The following is a 12768-nucleotide window of genomic DNA, read 5'->3' as shown; positions in this document are numbered from 1 at the left end:
GTGTTCCTTCCTCACCCCACCACCCTGCCTCTTCTCCCTCTGAGGGAAATACTGTCCAGAATTAAAGGGGTATCCTTTCTTTGTTTTTTAAAAATAGTGTTATTGTCTTATCATATAAATGTATATTTAAATAACATATTATTTAGCTTTGCTTGTATTTGACCTTTATGAAATATCACACAGTTCAGCTGTTTTTCATTTATTTTCCCTGTTGTCTAGTGAGTACTTCATTGTGTTAATACTATGGCTTTTTAATTCATTCTTCTGACAGTGGATGTTCATTTTCGAGATTGGTTGTGTCTGTGAGAGTGTGTGTGTAAGAGAGAGAGAGAAAGAGAAAGAAGCAGTACTGCTCGAAACATTATGTCAGAGCAAGTGAACAAGAAGTCCTCCAAAGTGTAGAGCCTCAGACTTTAGTCTGCATCAAAATCACCTAGAGGGCTTGATAAAATACCTTGCATTTCTGATTCAGTAGGTCTGGAGTGGGTCCCAAGAATTTGTGTTTGTAACAGGTTCCCAAATGACACTGATGCTGCTGGTCCAAGAACTGTGATTTGACAATCAGAGCTCTAGTCTGGGGCATGTGCCTCGGGTGGAACTACTGGGTTCTCAGTAATATGAATGAACAAATTTACAAGGTAGTGCTCAGCTGCAATTTGGCATCAGATGATACAATCCCCTGTAGGAACTGTGAGCAACACATTCACTGTGACATCGTGGCAGAGCCACACAGAGTCAGTTCTCTTGTATGATACATCCTTTTCAGAGTATGAGAGAGTTCAGAAACTGGTAGTTGTCAGACATGTGCTGCATGGAGTGTTTGGAGGTTTGACATGCCTTGGGAAAATCTCTATTTTAAAATTAGCACATACTGATTGTTTTTATGAAGGATACTTAAGCTTTCATCTAAAAGGTATTTGCTTGAAGATACTATCATGTGCACCTTATCTCATGAATATTGTTTTAGATTGAAGTAATCACAGAGGTTTTGAGGAAAAAGTAAAATGATCTGTATAAGAAAGGTATTCAGTATGAAAATCTAAGTAAAGTTATTTCATTCACAAAGGGCCAATTTACCGGAATACCACTGATTCCCTATAATTTGAGGGAGAAAAATGTAGTCTGGCTCCCAGTCTAAATGGTCTGTGTCAGGAACCTTGCTGTAAAGCTGTCCTCAGAGTATATACTGCAAGACCACCTTAGAGTCTAAACTTACCTACAATAAGATCCTTTTGCTACTTTTATAACTAAAATCCTTTTTACCTAGCCAAGACAGACTCACTTTATGTGGAATTCTGTTCATAGAGTTATACTGACATTTCAGTGTAATTCAGCTGATGATATTTATGATTTCAGTCTAGGAATTATAAATAACCATTCTTTTTTGTTTGGAAAACTGCCTGGAGTAACAAAATCATTAGTGCCAAAACCACGTACCCAGTGAAGGATTTGAAGACAGCCTAGAAGTGACAGGGCTAGGACTGGTAGGAACTCGGCAGGCACTCACTAAGGAATGATGAGAGATTAATCTTGAGTCCTTTGTCCTCTTAATTTAGACCTCAGCAAACTGATGCTTTCTGTTACTGCTTTGACACAGTTTTCCTTAGATAATTTTTCCGAAGTTCTGAGAACTATTTTAGAGCTAATGGGTTGAACTTGTAATGCATGAAAACGCTCTCATCACAAAAGAGATCAGGAAACGGGAGACTTGGGTTTTGTAGTACATACTGTGTTTCTCGGGTACCTTCTGGCTTTTTGGGGTCTCTGATTCTTTTCAGAAATAAAATCTTTGTAAGCTTTATTGCATGTGTTACACTTTTTAACAAACTTTAGCTGCTTCTATAAGAAATATGGTGATATAGGAGACTTGCACCAACTCTGCCAACAAAAAACATCTACAAATGCTGGAAAAATAAAAAAGTAATTTTCTTAAAAGCATCAAAAAGCTACAGAGAAATTAAAGAATTACCAGGCCCAAAAAAAAAAAAAAATTTAGTCAGTTGTGCTTATAGCTGAAAGTCCCAAGAGCGTTTACTAGGCTGTCAAGTGTGAATTATGATTTTGCAATCTCATAGAGTGAGAGGACCAAGTATGAACCTAAGGGCTGCCTAAAGTATGAAGTCTAGGAAATGTGCCCTTTGCAAAGATAAAACCACCACAGCCTACCCCCTGACATAATCGTGACTCCTCTCACCGGATCTCAGAGACTACAAAAAAAGTGCCTTGGCATACTGCAGAAGTTATAACCATCCAGCCCTGGAGTGGATCTGCAGCCCAAATTCATATCACCTCCATTATGTCAAATGGTGAATTGAGTTTAAAGTAGTCCCGGGTTGATCAGTGGCATTCCCTAGGAACCTGACAAAGGAAATTCAAGTCTTAATTGGAAGAAGATACCTTTATCCTAGGCCTCATTTCTGTCAAGTAATTTCCCGAGAGCAAGTAACCACAATCAAAAAACAAGAGTAAAAGTAAGTCAGTGTGAGTAAGAGCAAGCAGAAACCAGAACAGCAAGGCTTTCTACTAGTCGCAGATCATCAAACTGTGTTTTTTATGTTTTAAGGAAATAAAAGACAAGCTTGAAAATATCTACATTTATGAACTGAACAGTAGTGACTGAGGAGGTAACTCAGAATAGTCCTCTCACTGATGACAGTAAAGCTAGGCAAAATGTAAACTGGAACTGAATTGCTAGCAAAATAGTGAAGAATTACCAGGCCAGGATCTGGGAACATGGCATTTGGGACTGGGTACATTTGGTGATCCAAGAGAGGTGGATGAGAAGCCGACTAGTACTTTTGACATTGTCATAGAACTGTTGGGGAAAACATGTTGGAGTCTAGGACTACCAATGATAGTGGCAAAATATTAGTGACCACCTAGGATAGTGGCCAAAAAACGAAGACATATTTTGAGTTGGGATCTTAAAGGACTGAAACTAGGAGAGAGTGTATAGAGAAAATGTGCCAGTCATTGCACAGGCTGCAGCTCAGCCTCCAGTCATCTCGGTGGCTGGGAAAACCCCAGTCACTGAAAATGACCATAAAGTGACTGTGAATCACTGATACCCCCAGATACCTAACAAAAGCAAATGGAAGTTCTGTTCTGGAGGAAGATAATAATCAACCTAAGTCTCAAGTTATTTCAACAAAATCATCTTCAAATATATTGTCTGACAAAGAAAGGTGATCAGTTGTACGAAGGGGCAAGACATCGTGGGTGAACAGCAGCAGCAGCTGAGCCGCACGGGCCCTGGAACTGCTTACCGTGTGCAAGGGTGTGAGTTGTAATTACTTTCCAGAAGGTGCAGCACATTTGACAGGAAACAGAAATTTGAAAACTAAATATGTTAGTAATCAAAATTAAGAAAACTGTAGACAACAGCAGAATAAACCAACTGGAAAGAGAAGTAGTGTATAAGATGAGTCATAAAAAAGAATTCACATACAACTTAGTAACAAAAAACAACCCAGTCCAAAAATGGGAGAAGACCTAAACAAGCATTTCTCCAGTGATGACATTCAAATGGACAACAGACACATGAAAACATGCTCAGTGTCACTAATAATCAGAGAAATGCAAATCAAAACTACAATGAGGTATCACCTCACACCAGTCAGAATGGCCATTATTTGAAAGTTCACAAATGACAAATGCTGGAGAGGGTGTGGAGAAAAGGGAACCTCCTGTACTGCTGGTGGGAATGCAGTTTGATGCAGCTTTTATGGGAAACAGTATGGAGATTCCTCAAAAGACTAAAAATAGACTTACCATATGATCCAGCAATCCCACTCCTGAGCATATATCCAGGGGGGAACTCTAATTCAAAAAGGTACAAGCACCCTAATGTTCATAGCAGCTCTATTTATGGTAGCCAAAACATGGAAACAACGTAAATGTCCATTGACAGATGACTGGATAAAGAAGCTGTGGTTTATTTACACCATGGAGTACTACTCAGCCATAAAAAAGAATAAAATAATGCCATTTGCAGCAACATGGTTGGACCTGGAGATCATCATTCTAAGTGAAGTAAGCCAGAAAGAGAAAGAAAAATACCCTATGATATTACTCATATGTAGAATCTTAAAAAAAAAAAACTTACTTAAAAAACAGAAACAGACTCACAGACATAGAAAACTTTCAGTTACCAGGGGGAAGGGAATGGGGAGGAATAAATTGGGAGTTCAAGATTTGCAGATACTAACTACTACATATAAAATAGATAAACAACAGATTTCTTCTGTATAGCACAGGGAGTTATATTCAATATCTTGTAGTAACCTATAATGAAAAAGAATTTGAAAACGAAAAAAAAAAAGAAAGAAAGAGAGAGAGAGAAAGGAAGGAAGGAAGGAAAGAAAGAAAAAGAAAAGAAAGAAAGAAAGAAAGAAAAGAAAGAAAGAAAGGAAGGAAGGAAGGAAGGAAGAAAGAAAGGAAGAGGAAGGGAGGAAGGAAGGAAGGAAGGAAGGAAGGAAGGAAGGAAGGAAGGAAGGAAGAATCCAGACTGAAACATGGAGAGAAGAAAAAGCTTTTAGGAAATAACAGAAGAATATCTTCTTGACTTTATAGTTTTGCTTGGACAAGAAAAGGATAAAAAAATTAATGTAAAGGGAAATGTTAATAAATGTGCATTAAAAATAGGAACTTTTATTCATCAAAAGACACCTGAAGAAAGAGTAAGAAGACAAAACAACAGAATGGCAGATCTTTAAATGTGTATCCCACAAAAAAGGGTATCCAGAGTAGGAATAAGGAATTCCTACAAACAAATGAGGAATAAAACCCAATAACAACCCAGTAGGAAAATTGTCAAGAGAACAGACATTCCGAAAGAAGAAATCTAAATAGCCAGTAAGTAAATGCAAAAATAGTCAGTCTCTTTAATAATCAGGAAAATCGAGATAAAAACTCAGTGTGATACTGATTCATCTATGAGAATGGCAAAAATTAAGCACTGAAAATACCAAGTATTGGCAAAGATCTGGAGCAGTGGGAATGCTGATACGCTGTTTGTGATAATGTAAGTTGGCACTACCACTTTAGAAAGCAGTAAATGCTATTACCAACTAAAGTTGCAGGCATGTGTATTATATTTTACTTCTAGGTTTGTACCCTAGACAAACCAATGCATACATGCCCCAGGAGTCAATGTACACAAATGTTTAATGTCAGCATTGTTTCTAATTGGCAATTCCATAACCAAATAAGGAAAATGGCCTAAGTGTCCATCAACAGCTTAATATATAAATTATGTTATGTTCATATAATGGAGTATTATTCAACAGTAAAAATGAATAAACTACAGTTACGGGTAACAACATGGGTGTATCTCACAATGTGTAGTGAGTGAAACAAGTCACCAAAATATGTGTATGTACTATTACACTTCCAGCTCTATAAACTTTAGAAATAGACAAAGTTACAGTTACTGTTTGAGTGTATTCATAGTTGGTAAAATTATAAGGAAGATGTAGAAAATATTTCTCACGAAAAGCAGGATAGTGATTTTTCAGAGAGGAGGATGGGATGTATGATCAGGTAGATTTACCTAAGTGGCTTCTTAAGTGCTTCTAGTCTTTTTTCTTGACCAGGTGGTGATGTATGTTCACGTTGTAATTATTCTTTAAATTGTACAAAATGTTTTCTAATTTTTCTGCCTTTCTTTGTGTTTGTTATGTTTCACAATAAAATTAAAGTTCAAGTTAAAATAAATTGCTCCAAAGACACTTTTGCTGCAGAAATGTTTAATTATTTCAAATAAGAGTTTCTAAAACATTCTTGTATATGCAAAGGCACTTTCCTCTTCCTTGCCATTGTGTTATTTGATCCAAGTAAATGCGATTTGTATTTGCATTGACTTTTCTCTTTACTCTGCCATGATGAACATTACATTTAAGTTTGGAATAATAACAGCATCCCAGAAACTTTCTGTGGTTTATCAGTAACATGAGACATTTGTATGCTGTTACTGTAAGTAAACAGTTTAAGCAGATGGATTGGACATGGAGTTTGTCCAATTGCCTTTCCTGACTTTTTTAGAACCCTGCCAAATTTAAATAGGGACTCGGCTGTGAATCTCTTGAACCTGAATAAGTAAACCACATAGCTGACAGCATTCATAATTTAACCATATTGAGAGATGTCAAATCACAACTGACTTTGTGAGACCTATAGCAAACCCTGCCATGCTTCAGTGTTTTTGAAATTCATCTTGTAAAATTCCACCAACACAGAACTGCAAAGTAAAAAGGTAGAAATTCTTTCTCACCCCACCCTCTTTTTTTTTTTTTTTTTTTTTTTTTCCTGTTTTTTGCCAACTGAGGTTTGTGGCTATTTAACACATACCTAGACTCAGACAAGATGAACCGCTAATCCATAAGAGCTTTTTCAACCTAATTGTGTTCAGAAAATTGTGTTCAGCGCCTGCTAGACACTGCCTGTCTTCCAAACTTCATGGTTGTATTTGGTTTTGCTTCTCTTATTTTCAGCTGGAACTCTTCAGTTGAGAGGAACTGGAAAACATTCAATTGTAGGAACCTCCTATTTTCATCCCTTCACTTACTGTGTTCTCAGTTTATGTAGTTGTTTCCTCATAGCAGCTGACAAATTAACTGTATACAGTTTGTATGACACTCATATTTTGCTAGAAGGTGGCAAGTATGCTGTATGACCCAGAGTAAAATGAAACTGTTTCTCATATCCTCCCTTCAGCTAGCTTGTGTTAGGCGACGAGTATAAGGAATGGAATTAATTGTTATTTAAAGAATCATACAGAGATCTAATTTATATTTTGTATGATTGTATTTTTAAAAAAGAAACAGTGAAGGAAAAGAGAGGAAGAAGTGTTTGTGCATTTTGTTTTTGGTGGTGGTCATGTAGGTGTGTCCAGTTGCCAAAATTCAGCAAACTGAATACTTAAATCTGTGCATTTTACATTAACTCTGTTTCAATAAAAAAGAGAGAGAGAGAGACAGATAATCAAGAGTCTAAAATAGTTTATATTATTTTTAAAATGGTGAGGTTTGTCTTTATAAAAACACACTGTTTTAGTCATCTTGTCTGAAATCACTTATTGTGGCTTCTTTATGAAGAGTACTCTTAAAAGCAAATAAATTCGTTATGAAAACTCGAAGATGAGTATCTTTACTGCTAGTTTATAGTAACTTTCTTTACACAACTTGCGATGTTTTCTGTTATGATTATGCACATTAACTATTTGTGGACTATTTTAAAATTCTTTTTATAAACTTCGTCTTATGTAATATAACACAGAGAAATTTATATAAAACTCACTTGAGTGAGAAAATAAATAATTGAACAGCAAAAAAACTCAGTGACTACTAGCTGAGAAATAGAACAATTGCCAGCATCTCAGAACCCTCCAGCTCACTCACACTTACATTTATTTTGCCAATCATACCTTTCTCTTAGTATTTGGTTAAATTATTATTTTGACTTTTTGGAAAGCCCCTTTTTTTTTTAACTTTATAGTTTTATCTCCTAAGGGTCCATCCCTAAGTAATACGCTTTAGTTTAAACATGCCTGGTTTTGAACTTTATATAAATGGAATGCTCCTCTCTGTAATTTGGTGTCTCACTTCTATCAAGATTATGTATTTAAGGATTTATGTTGCTGTAGAAGATTTTTTTCTCCATTGCATCATACCGTGTCATTGTGTAAATTTACCACAATGGTATTTATCCATTTCACCATCGATGGACATTTGGGTTATTTTTATGGAAAATGTGCTTCTCAACATGTATCCTTGTACTAATGTGCAAAAATTTCACTAGGGAGTGGAATTCCTGGGTTATAGGGTACGGATATCTTTAACTTTTATTCATAATGCTGTTCTCCAAAGAAAGTATATCAAGCTGCTCTGCTGCCAGCAGAGTATCAAAGCCCTACTTCTCCCTCCTTTTCTGACACTTGATATTATCAGACTTCAAAATTTTTGCTAATCTTGTGGGTATATGGTAGTGTGCTTGCTCAAGTTTAACGTGCATCTCTGTTGGCAGATGGGTTTGGGCACCTACTCATATTGGTTGGCCATTTGAATTCTATTCTTTTGTAACATGCCTGTTCAGATCTTTTGCTCAGTTTTCTACTGATTTGTAGGAATTCTTTTTTGTGTTCTGGATACCAGTCCTATGCTGTTTAAATGTATTAAAGATATCCACTCCTATTACTCAGCTGTCTTTTTACTCTCTTTTGGTTCTTTTGATGAACAGAAGTTCTTTTTTTTTTAATTGAAGTATAATTTATGTGCAAGAGTATATACACTTTAGGTATACAATATAGTGTTTCACAATTACAAAGATTATACTCCATTTATAGTTATTATAAAATAACGGCTATATTCCCTCCGTTGTAAAACATTTCCTTACAGATTATTTTATACCTAATAGTTTGTACCTCTTAATCTCCTACCACTGTGTTGCCCCTTCCCCTTTCCTCTCCCCACTGGTAACCACTAGTTTGTTCTCTGTATCTGTGAGTCTGTTCTTTTTTGTTATATTCACTAGTTTGTTGTATTTTTTAGATTGCACATGTAAGTGATATGATATAGTATGTCAATTTCAATATGGAAATATGTATCAACATTTTATGATTAATAGCTTTTGCTCATCTTCATAAACTGTTGTCTCATTGCTAAGTCAAGAAATCTTTTCCTATATTTTCTTGAAGTTTTACAGTTTTGCCTTTACTTTTAGTTTATTATGAACCTGGAATTAATTTTTCTGCTTACTCTGAGGTTCCGTTTTTTTCCATCTAGATGCTTAATTTTTTTGATCACTATTTATTGACAAGACTGGTCTTCCCTACTGTTATTTGGTGCCTCCTCTATCATATATCAAAGTTTTGTGAATATATGAGTTTCTTCCAGTTTTTCTGTTTCAGTTTATTCTCTCCCCAGTTGTCTCTGATAGGCTCTTAAAACAATCCATTAAATTTTTAATTTTAACCACAGTATTTTATTTTCCATGTCTAGAAAGCATGTTTGCTCTTTCTCAAGTCTTCTACATCTTTTTCCTGTAATTACATGTTCTTTGCAGATATTTTCAAGCTTATTTTTTATTTTTACACAGAAAATATCATTCTACAACCTGTGTCTGATAATCTCTATCTCATGTCTTTGAGTGTGTGTTTTTACACATTCTTTGTTGTGATGTCTTGTTTCCTTTTTAACATATTAGTTTTTCGTTACATGCTGATGTTTGTATTTGTGAAGAACTTTCACGTATATATTCATAAGGGGTATTGGTCTGAAATTTCTTCTGATGTCTTTGTCTAGCTGTGGTATCAGGATGATACTGGCTTCAGAATGAAATAGGAAGTGTTCCCTCTACTTCTGTGTTTTAGAAGAATTTGAGAGAGATTGCTGTTAATTCTTTAAATGTTTGGTAGAATTCACCAGTGAAGCCATCTAGTTCTGGGCTTTTCTTTGTTGAGAGGTTTTTGATTACTGATTCAGTCTCTTTACTTGTTGCAAATATATTCCAGTTTTCTATTTCTTCTTAAGTCAGTTTTAGTAGTTTGCATGTTTCTAGGAATTTGTCCATTTCATCTAGGTTATCTAACTTGTTCATATATGCTTGATCATACTGTGCTCTCAAAATCTTTTTTATTTCTATTAAGGTCAGTAGTAACCTTTCCACTTTCATTTCTGATTTTAGTCATTTGAGTCTTCTTTTTCCTTAGTCTACTAGAGGTTTATCAGTTTTGTTGATCTTTTTAAAGAACCAACTTTGGTCTCATTGATTTTTCTCCTTTGTTTTTCTTTTCTCTGTTTTATCTCCACTCTAATCTTTATTTCCTTTAGTTTGGGGTTAACTTTGAGGTTAGTTTGCTCTTCTTTTTCTAGTTCCTTAAAGTATAAAGTTAACTTATTGATTTGAGATCTCTGTTCTTTTTAAAACAGACATTTACATCCATAAATTTTCCTCTGATCACTGCTTTCAGTGAATCCCACAAGTTTTGTTATGTTGTGTTTTCCTTTTCATTTATTGCAAAGTATTATCTAATTTCCCCCTTGTGATTTCTTCTTTGACCCATTGGTTGTGCAAGAATGTATTGTTTAATTTCCACATATTTGTCAATTTTCCAGATTTTTTTCTGTTACTGATTTCTAATTTCATTCTATTGTGGTTGGAGAAGATGCTTCATATAATTTCAGTCTTTTAAAATTTATTTACATTTGTTTTGTGGTCATTGTATTAGAACCAGTTTTAAGAATAATTGGAAACCTAATATGATGGTGCCTTCCTCTGGAAATATTTCCTTTTTGGGGGGTAGATGCTAAAAGTACTAATGTTTCTGGAACCTTAATTCAAGTTCAAGGCTTAGGGCTTCCTAGGCCCCTTGGGTGTCCTGAACAAGCTACAAGTATGTGGATTGGCTGGCTGACTTCCATTTGGTGCTTAGTATGAGGGTGAAACTTTTCAGTCTTGTTTGGGATTGTTTTACTTGTGTCGTTTTGCAAATGCTTCTCGTGGGTCAGCAAAAGCAGCTTTGAGGGCTATGCTTCTGTCTCTTGGTTTTTCCTTTCCCCTAGCTTTTTGGCTTGCAGTTTTCTCTCTGGTAGTCTTAATCCTTTTAAGAATAATAAAACATTTTTTATTCAGTTTTTTTGGTTGTTTTCAGCAGGAGGGTTTATCTTACTTGCTCAGTTTTCCATATTTGAATGAAATAGTCCTAATTTCATTTTAAATCATATTTTTAAAATAAATTACAAATGGAAGGATATTAAAATAATGTCTGTAACATGAGGATTTTAGGAAATGGCTTTTCCAGTTAAGTTAGCTAGTTGTGTAACTGAGGATCAACCTGTTTCATATCAAGACATACTGCAAATCTTGGAAAACAGCTGTATGTCATCTTCTACTTAGAAAAGTGTCACATGTAGAGGATTTAGTTTAAAAAGAGAATGTCTGTCTTTGCTGACTGCACAGTACAGGTCCTCATTCAGAAAAGTATTGAGTTCATTGATGAGAACTGTAGAGCATTAGAGTTGTTTATAACTAAATACTAGCTACACACTTTTTGGTGGTTATTTATTATTTCTCCATGGAAGTAGAGGGATTGTGGCATGCTTAAAGAAAGCTAAGCATGAGAAATCAAAGCTAAGTTCACTACTCACCTAGGTGGATGAGTACCAGTACACTGTGATTAACCACCCATCCCTAGAACACAGCCAAGGGAGGCTTCTGAAAGCTATTAGATACACAAGTACACTTCCCTAGAGGGTCAGTTTATGCAAACATTAGAGACAAACTATTAAAAATTTGTTTTACGCTCTTAGATTTTTGTGCAAAAGACCATTTTAGTATTATCTTTTGAAGAAAGGTAATTTATAAGATACTTTTTAGCAAATAATTGATAAATTTTCAACAAGACATGTCAATTATTATATTGGGCAAAAAGTATCATGAAAATGATGAAAATGAGAGCCAGAAGTAGGAACATGAATTATTTAATCTTAATTTATTTACATTGCTAAAAATGACAGTGCTACTGATTAAGAACAAATTGTTAGAGTTTTTTTCTTCACTAATGAAGTTGTTGTTGAGTGCATTGTTTTTATGATTTAAAATAAAGAAGTGAATAGACAGTGCTGTATAAGAGACCCTTTCAGCCCAATGTATGTCATGAGTGATTTCACCTTTTGGTAAGATGTGCTTATTGAGGTTTCTGCTCACAGCGTCCTGACAGTGTTCCATCATGCTACCTCTCTGGCAGTATTCTGCTCTTGGGCTCACCTTATTGATTGATTGCTGGATGCAGTGAGTAAACACTTACTGTTTTTAACCGCATTTATATAAGTCTGGGTTCTCGGAAATAGTGACACTAAAAAACGAGAAATTGCCTGTTTAGGGTCCTTGATACTAGCTGTCTTCAGTTCAGCTCATTTTTTTGTTTTTTACGTTAATAGACTCCATGGGAAATACCTTGTGTATGAATAAGGCAGGTAGAAGACTTTTTTCTTCCTGAATAGTATATAAAACAGTTTTCTGGTTAAAATAAACACAGATGATGTCATTGAAAAAAGAGGGTAAAAAAATTTTTTTTTGAAATGAAACACTCATGAAGTTTTTTTGCTGTTACTAGGTATATAATTCCCATGTCTCTGGAAATTCACTTTTTTTCTGGCATTACAGATTGTTAAATGGACAGTTGGAGAAACTCTGCCTCAGAATAAATTAAATTATCTAGGTTGTCCTCTGTTCCATTCCCAGGAACTATAAAGAAACAGAGGATTATTGAAAGTTGCATGTGATGTGGGTCACAATTGGACCATGAATGGGAAGGTATTAAGAAAGCAGATGAAAGCAATGTTAAAAGCATGGACCTAGAACCTGCTACCTCTTTATTGTGTGACCCTGGACAAACTGATTAATCTCTGGGCTTCAGTCTCCCCTATAAGTAAAATATAAGTAAAATGTATAATGTTGACATGTCCCGAAGGATTGTGTGGCTATTAAATGAAATAATTTGTGTTTAACTCCTAGCAATCAGTAAGCAGTCAGCAGATGTGGATACAATATAATGCAGTCATTAAGACCACAGGCTTTGTGGTTATGGGCCTGAATTCAAATTCCAGGTCAGCCGTGTAGTAGCTCTGTGAGTTTAGCCAGATTATTAACCTTTGTAGGAAGCTTCAGTTTCCCCCTTTGAAAAATATGGATAGGATTGCATATCTAACTCTTCAGCTGTGAGACTTAAAAGTTAGTAACCAAATAATCAACTATTACTTGTTTTAGGAA

General features: G+C 35.2%; 1 protein-coding gene across 4 annotated transcripts in view; it reads left to right on the top strand.

Moving 5' to 3' along the window:
- The window catches only part of SCAPER (S-phase cyclin A associated protein in the ER), a 258514-nt gene that overhangs the window by 100050 nt on the left and 145696 nt on the right, over positions 1-12768 (top strand). The gene's annotated exons all lie outside the window — the stretch shown is intronic.

This window comes from Camelus dromedarius, chromosome 29 (genome assembly GCF_036321535.1).
Source record: "Camelus dromedarius isolate mCamDro1 chromosome 29, mCamDro1.pat, whole genome shotgun sequence".
Classification (NCBI taxonomy): Eukaryota; Metazoa; Chordata; class Mammalia; order Artiodactyla; family Camelidae; genus Camelus; species Camelus dromedarius.
Note: the sequence above shows the minus strand (reverse complement) of the source record. Positions and strands in the feature narration are given on the sequence as shown.